This window comes from Atractosteus spatula, chromosome 5, assembly GCF_055471065.1.
Source record: "Atractosteus spatula isolate fAtrSpa1 chromosome 5, fAtrSpa1.hap1, whole genome shotgun sequence".
Classification (NCBI taxonomy): Eukaryota; Metazoa; Chordata; class Actinopteri; order Semionotiformes; family Lepisosteidae; genus Atractosteus; species Atractosteus spatula.
This window is the reverse complement of record NC_142710.1, coordinates 43,930,486-43,938,354: the sequence shown is the minus strand read 5'-3', so window position 1 is coordinate 43,938,354 and position 7,869 is coordinate 43,930,486. Positions and strand designations below refer to the sequence as shown.

Genomic DNA, 7,869 nt, shown 5'->3' with positions numbered 1-7,869 from the left:
CTTGGACTGTCTCTAGAGAGCTTTGTCTTCACCACTGTGGAGCATCATCAGAAGCCTCCAAAAATCTCAAGAGACCGAGCACTTCGATTCCACACAAATCGTCACCTTTACATTTTGTTTGTAATTTATGTTTACCTGCATGTAATACTCTGCACTCATAGAAATATCATATGCCAGGTGTTTGCCTAGTTTTAAATTTTGTCTTAATCATTTTAAATTTATTAGAAGCTTTTACAGTGTTAAACCTGTTACAGGTAAACCTGTTTTTTTGTATTGTGTGGAAACATAACTACATATACTAGAATCTAGATCAATGATATAACTTATGAGGAGTTGTTCCCTGTGGTAGTCCATTAAAGACATCCTCCAGTTTTCCCCCCGGTCCTGTATGGTGGGTGGTCAGTTTGAGGAAACGGGTGGAATGAAGCAAATTAGAGATTAGTTCTCTGCTCTGATCTCTTAAGAGATCAGCATCATAAGAGTGAAAAATATTAGTATGAATACATCTTTTTAGGGTATTAAAGCATTTGAAAGATTTTTTCTCTATATATAATATGCTCTATATTTTCCCTTATTATTGAGCAGCAGACGTCTTAGCATAATCTCAGGGAAAGCATATGTTAGAGTGTCATTCCTGTAAGAAGGCACAGCACTTACAGCTTGAAGCACTCCTGGATAAAGTGTGTTAACTTGAGGTTAAACATACAGGGAGGACAGAGGGCTCAGAGAGTGTCCAGCTGCCCACACCTCCTTCACTCATATTGAGGGTTCACACAGTTATCTGATAGAAAGATAACTAAGAGATGGAGGAGAGGCCCTGCTAGGAACATGAAGGAGAAGACATGTTTGAATTGATTCAGACCAAGAAACTATTACAGGACTGACACTGCATAGATTGTGCAGACACAGGCAATGTGTAGTGAGATCCGAGCAACCTAATCGTGAGACTGACTAAATGCCCACAGGCAGCAAAACTGGCCATGGCTCTTCTTAGTTTATATGTATTATATGTGGTTTTGCCAAAGTTAGTTGTCAGGTTAGTGGCATAGCCTATGCCAGCTCGTAAAATTCCCTTTTACCTTTTAAAGTTCATTTCCTACTAAAAAGAAAGGATGGTAGATTATACGATGTTTTCAATGAGCTACAGTATCTCTTCTGTTCCTCTGGTGTTGGGGGGACGTAGCCCAGATGGTTGAATAGTGATAGTGACATCAGCCAGCAATCTGGCTCATAGAAGCACTCATTGCCTGGTTTGGATGATAGGGTATATCCTGGTCTCCAGACACTTTTACTCAATGAACCTTTTAGAAACCCAGGTAATGGTAATTTATTTTTATAATGCTACTGATGTAGATCATTCTGTAGTCTTGCTAATGTAGCCTACCTTGATTTTGTCTTTTTCCTGTAGCACCTCAAAATTAACAACCAGCCAAATTTCTTGAAGTGTCCTGACTGCTTAATGTTATAAACAGCAGCTGAAATATGGGTGTTCTTGGTCAGATTATAATTTTCTGACAGTAAAATTTAAACAGCAAATGGAGGCAGTGCACTGAACTCATCTGGGGAGATTCAATTACTGAGTAAGTCAAAAAGAAAAATACCTAAAAATACCTTCTTTATTTGACCTTAAACCTCTATGACAAAAAAACTTTAATGTGTCTCTGCTGTAGATAATAATTTTACACAAATACATCTAAGCAATAAAAGCAAATAATTAAAGTTAATTAAATAATTAAATCAAAATTAGTCTTGTGAACAGGAATTGTTTCCTCTGTCGTGATAAACTGAAGAGTTGTGGTAGATATAAGCAACACTTGCTTTTTTGTAAATCTTAAAAAATAAAAAGGGTAGGTAACAAACTAAAGGCCAGTGTTTGGCCTGTGTTGTGTTTTTCCTAAAGCTGATCAATGCCAGAATCCTATTCTGTTATTTGTTGGAAGATCCGAGGCAGGCAGTCTCTGTGTCTTAACTAAGCAGTTTTTCTCTCTTTGTCTTCTTTTTTACCTAAATGTATTGTCAGAGAAATGGAAATACGTAGTTGAAATTTTTCATCCAGCTACAGTATATCCATGTCACCAGATTCTTCATTATCTTCATTCTACCTTTTTAATAACTTAGGCTTGTCTCTGAAAAGTGCTTTAGAAAAAAAAAAGACAGATCTACAGTATTTTAAACTGTGTTGAGCACAACTCCTTTCACTATTATCAGACTATAGATATCAATATAACCAGATAAGGAATGCAAGACAGTTAATTTTGGCTTTAGGGGTGTGTCCACAGGCTGGAAATGGCAACAAAGCGTCAAGCATGTATAGAGGGTTCTCTCCACCCTCTGGCAGAAGCAATAAACTGGCCAGATCTTTGCTAATCCCTCAGTAGTGTCATCAGTACAAGCCAGCTGTGGCTCTTTGTCATGACAAAGGCAGTTTTGCCAGTTCTGCACCCTGAAATGTATAATGCCGCCTTGCTGCATTGAAATAACTACTCACTGGTGCTGCTGGGAGGATCCCAATCTGAATTTTTCTCCACGTTTTCTCTATGGATTGGTTTGTACACAGTGTTTGACACTTTTAATTACACAGGAAGAATATTAGCCCTGCTTGCTGTTTTTGGCATGTTGACATGAATAAAAGAAGTGATGTGTCCTATAAGGTGACTGGTAAGTTGATAAGTGAAACTTGAAAATTTTCAGGAAAATTAAAATTGTTTAAACAATGCTTTTGGTATAGTATGTGTCCATAAGCATAAGGGATTGCACAGGCATACAGCTGAGAGCACAGAGCAAGATCCAAAATGAGTTTTATCCTGCTATTCTGATTAAGAGAACAGCAGGTCTTCCACAGACCAATCTGCACAGTTTACTCTTGCTCTGTGTGAGTGAGAGGAATGGAAATAGCACCAGCTAACAGGGATTTGCCCTTTTTTTAAGCACAAAATCACATCTGTTGGCCTTCTCCTTTATCTGGTAAGGGAAGCTTATCAATGGCTTCTTTCTGACCTTGTTCCTTCATCTGGCAGTGACAGCTAAACTATTCACTGCCATCTGTCAGCCCCAACAGACTACTTTACAGAGGAGGGAACACTGATTGGCTGGAGGCTGCCTGGGGGCGTGGTCTGGGCAGGGCTGACTGGCAGACAGGAAAAGAGGGAGCTTGATTTGGATAAGCGGTTCTGTGGACCTGCAGGGGAGAAAAGGCACACAAAATCATGGAAGTGATTAAAATCCAGAATGGATGAGTTGGCACAAGAGACACTGGCAGGCAAAGACAGACAGGAAGGAAAGGGGCTGCTGGCACATCCCTCTGCCATTGGTAACCAATAGGAACAAGATGGAAATTCTCTGAGGTAACACGAGGAGCACTGTTAGGAGTGTGAGTGATTGTGTGGAGAGAACACTGATGGAGAGAGGGGGTGGGGGAATCCAATTAGTGAGAATATGGAGAAGGAGTGCTGCCTGTCCCAGCTGTCAGAGTGTGAGAGTGTCTGGGTGACTGTTCTGTATTCCGGTGTTTCTGCCCCAGGAGATCTGGTAGTGTGTCTGTGTGAGATACAATGAGCTTACCAAATTTATTAGATTTTGATTTGTCACTGAATGACTGTTTGCTTCTGCATGTGAGTGCATGTGTTTATGAGTTGTTCTCAGTTCTGCTGCTGATTTTCACTTTGAATGCTCTAGAACAGAGAACACATAGATTTTCTGTATATCCTGAGTGTATAAGACCTTTTCAACAAAAATGGTGCACTGATACAGTATATAGTGAAATATAGAGCTAGAGCAAGACCTTTGGCCTGTTTAAATGTTTTTTCAGGTGCAAGCTGTGCACGTTGCTGGCATCACTGGAAGTGAGTTTTTGCTCATGTATGCAATGACATTCACACACATACAGTAGGATCAGTTTATACAACAGAGGGACCTGCAGCTTAGACCTTACTTTATGCTGGACTTATGACGATCCCCACCACTGTTTATCCCCCTGCCTGGGAAAGTGACATAGACTGACCTCCTTTTGCTAAGGTACATCAGTTTAACAGGGTCCTTCCTATCAAATTGTCACTCTTTCCATGGGTGTTGACTGCCCATAGCTTCAGGGCTCTTGTCTTGGACAGCACACATGCCCACACACAGGACAGGGAAGCAGGAACAGAAATCAGAACTATTTACACTGATAATAAGCTATAAGCTTCATAGACTTATGAAGGGAAGCTTATACCGTAGCTTCCCACAATGTTTACAAGGCAATTTCTGAGTGTTTTAACATCCTTCGTTGCTGTTTCAGAATGTAAAGTTCTAGGTCACATTCGGAAGGCTTTATAGATGACCAAATGTTTTGTATCAGGAATTATAGGAACTGTATTCAAGTGTTTCACTACTAAGAGTGTGCTTATGCTATGGGCTTCACTGTCTGAGTCAAGATCATTCTGAAGATAGTGGCTGAGTGAAGGTGCTGAAGAGAGATCTTTGCACTCAGCCGATTTCTTAGAAAAGATGTGCTTGATATTGGGCCTTTATACTGGAGAACCAGGTATTTTCAGTATTACAATCAACTCTAGAGTCTATATGAAGGATTATATATTCGAAAAAACTAATTTGCCAAAATTGATAACTTGATCTTGAGAGATCCCACTTATGAGACAGCAGGACTTACACTGATCCACAATGAACATGTAAAATCAAGAGGCCATGGACACATACAAAGCCATTTATTTACTGTAGTGCAAATCAAAATATCAAACTAGTGAACTCCAGTCCTGTGAATTCACAAAAACCACCACATGTCAGTATTTTAACCTTATAAAAATCTTGTAAGTAGTAATTTGAAAATGTGTTTTTATTTAAGGCATGAAAATTGCCTGGTTGCAATCGGTATGATGGAAGATAGGCTGTTACAGAAGCTGCCCAGAGAAAGAGATGTTCCATACAACCCAGGATAGCAGTCTTGAATTTTCCATATTGGTTCTGTGGCTTACATTATATGGTGCATTATAACAAAAAGTGTAGATACAATACAAACAATATTATATTACATCTTTCATGACACAAGATTCAAGGCAGTCCTCACTGATTATAAAGAGACAGAAATATAAAATATCAAAGGAACAGTTAAGAAAGGACAAAACTGATGGATTATTTACACTTTTTTAGCACCTGTATATTATGTTGGTGGACCAGTAGGGGCTGCTCTCTAGCTCAGAATTACTGTTACTGTATAGTGACTAGTGGCTGGTGCATCATCTTTTACCAGTCTTTTACCACGCAGTGTGCTTTACCGTGCATCTCACTCATCTTTTACCCATAGTATACTACAGTACTGTAAACCTTAGTAAGGTGTCATGCCCCACACTCTACCTCGGAAACGCGGTTCTATCCCTGTCACACCCCACACTCTCCCTCGCAAACAACGTTGCATTCCCAGAACCACTGTTTCACAATCTCATCCCTGATTGAACCCATCACATTCTCACATGCACCAGATTCCTCAAATTCTCACTCCCTAACCAAATATCCAATCACACCCCTTTCCTTTCAGTATTTAAACTCCCCTCACACAACTTCCCATGCTCACTATTGTGAAGTCTGTTGTAGTATTCTCCAGTGTGTGTTTCCAAGCTTTTTGACTGATCTCCCATTATGTTTTTTCTGCTTCTGCTTCTGCTTCTGCTTCTGCCTTCTGGATTTTGACTTTTGTATTGTTTTGGATATCTCTCATTACCAGACCCTTTGCCTTCTAGGTTTTGACTTTTGGATTGTCCCTTTGCTATTCTGTGTTCTGTGGGATTCTGGTCATGCATGAGGATCCTCCAATTCTACCTATAGGTTCCCTGACATAAGGGCTCCCTGCTCTTGAAATAGAGCTTAGAAAGTACAGTAGACAGCCTGAGAGAACATACAGTATGGCTCCACCAGCCTGGCTGCAGAGTCCTCTCTCTTGCAGGCTCCTTCTCTTCCATCAGCTGTACAACCTCCTGACCAGCAGCAACTAGAAGACATTCTCCAAGGGTGAATTTACACAAGCATTATTTCTCTTTATAATTTAAATTAATTTTGGTTAGAAATCTATGTGATCTATGATTTCCTTCCCTACCTATAATCATCTGGCATCATCAAGGAGGAGCTGAGGCTACAGGCAAAGGAGCTATGTGATGGACAGTTTCTTTTAGAAATAAACAACATGTTTGAGATGTTAGGAGAATAAAGAGCAAAATGAAAAGAGATTTAATTTAATGGATTATGACATTATCAGGCACTCAATGTGATATTGTGCAAAGAGACAGTACTGAAGACCCTCCATGATCCTTCCCATTTCTGTGTGCAGCACAATAGTAGCCCTCTGGACTCTGTGTGTCATTCTCACAGCTCTTCCAACTGCAATGTCAAAGGCTTGAGCCTGCTCACAGCAAACTTGTGCTGTCTTAAAAAAATGTTCAGAATATTTGTCACTTCTCCAGTGGATGTGTGTCACATTTGGCAACAGAAGCTCCGTTGTCAGTTCTATTGTCATTATTTTGTTGTCAGCTTCAACTGAGAATAGAAATTTGCTCCCATATCTCAGGAATAAGTGTGCTTGTTAATAATGTATTGTTCACTTTTTATTTCATAACATTTCACACAAAGACTGTTTTTGCTGCCTGTCCTAGTACAAATGATGCAGTTGCTACTTGTGATCAGTGTGCTGAGAGACTACTGAATCTGTTGCTGGTTCTGATTGTGTTGTGTGTACTCAGAGACTACTGATGCTGGAGCTGGTTCTGATTGTGTTCTGTGTAGTGAGAAACTAATGATGTAATTCAGAGACTGCTGATGCTATGGCTACTTGTAATTTGTGGTTCATGTACAGTACTGAGAAACTACTGATGCTGTAGTTGTTTCTGATCTGTGTGGTGTGTATGAAAGACAGCTGATGCTGTAGCTGGTTCTAATATTTGTGATGTATTCAGAGAGTCCTGATCCTCTGTCTGGTTCCGATCTATGTGGTGTGTATAACAGACTGATGGGTCTGATCCATGTGGAGCTGTGAGGTAGAGAGAGGTGGCTTATGGGAAAAGCCACCCAGTAATAGAGTAAAGCAGGCTTAAACAAGTCACACCTGACCTAATTGGCAAATAGACATCCAGTGAGAGTGAGATTCTGCCGAAGGTAGAGATTTAGAAGTATAGGCTCTGTGTGTAACTGGCCACTCCCCAGGATTAGTGAGATGGTTATATGTACAGGCATGAGAAAAAAGGATTACAGTTTGTGTCTAGGCTTTAGCAGGATAGGAAGGAACAGGTTGAGCTGACTTACAAGCTTGTGGGTCTCACAGCAAGCAAAGGTGGCTTGTAGAAAATATAGCTTCTGCTATACTTAAATATAAATCCTTCTACTTACTTACAAGGCTCTCAGAGGTCAGGCACCTGTCTATTTAATGGAACTTATTAATGGATACTGTAATGCTTCGGGGTTCATGTGGGCGCCCTCGCCGCTGCCACATCAGGTTGGTCCCCCACTGTCAGGGACTTGAACCCAGGCCTCCAGCATCACTCAACAGCAGGGGTGGGGAACCTTTTTTCTTCCAAGAGCCATTTGGATATTTATAACGTCATTTGCGGGCCATACAAAATTATCAATTTGAAAATTAGCCTGCTATATTTGGTCAAACATTTAATTAACTCACCCCTAATGTGATGGCTGGAACTGCCTCTCTTTGGTGAGGCGTGTGATGTTAGCTGGTATTGATGATGTTGCTACTCGCAACTGCTTTTCCAGGTTTGCGTCGGTCAGTCTGGAGCGCAGTCGATCAAACAGCCACTTGCTATCATTGAGTTCCCTGACAGGTTTTCCCTTCACCTCCATGAACTGCTTGACTTCATCCCGCAGTTCGTAAAACACAGT

At 40.6% G+C, this 7,869-nt stretch overlaps 1 protein-coding gene across 1 annotated transcript in view; it reads left to right on the top strand.

The window, feature by feature from the left end:
* Positions 1 to 3,330: 3,330 nt before the first annotated feature.
* LOC148835145 (uncharacterized) overlaps positions 3,331 to 7,869 on the top strand; it is an 83,648-nt gene continuing 79,109 nt past the window's right edge. Inside the window, exon 1 of the mRNA XM_088915346.1 lies at positions 3,331 to 3,344. The gene's annotated coding sequence lies outside the window, so the exon portion shown is untranslated. The remainder of the gene's footprint in view (positions 3,345 to 7,869) is intronic.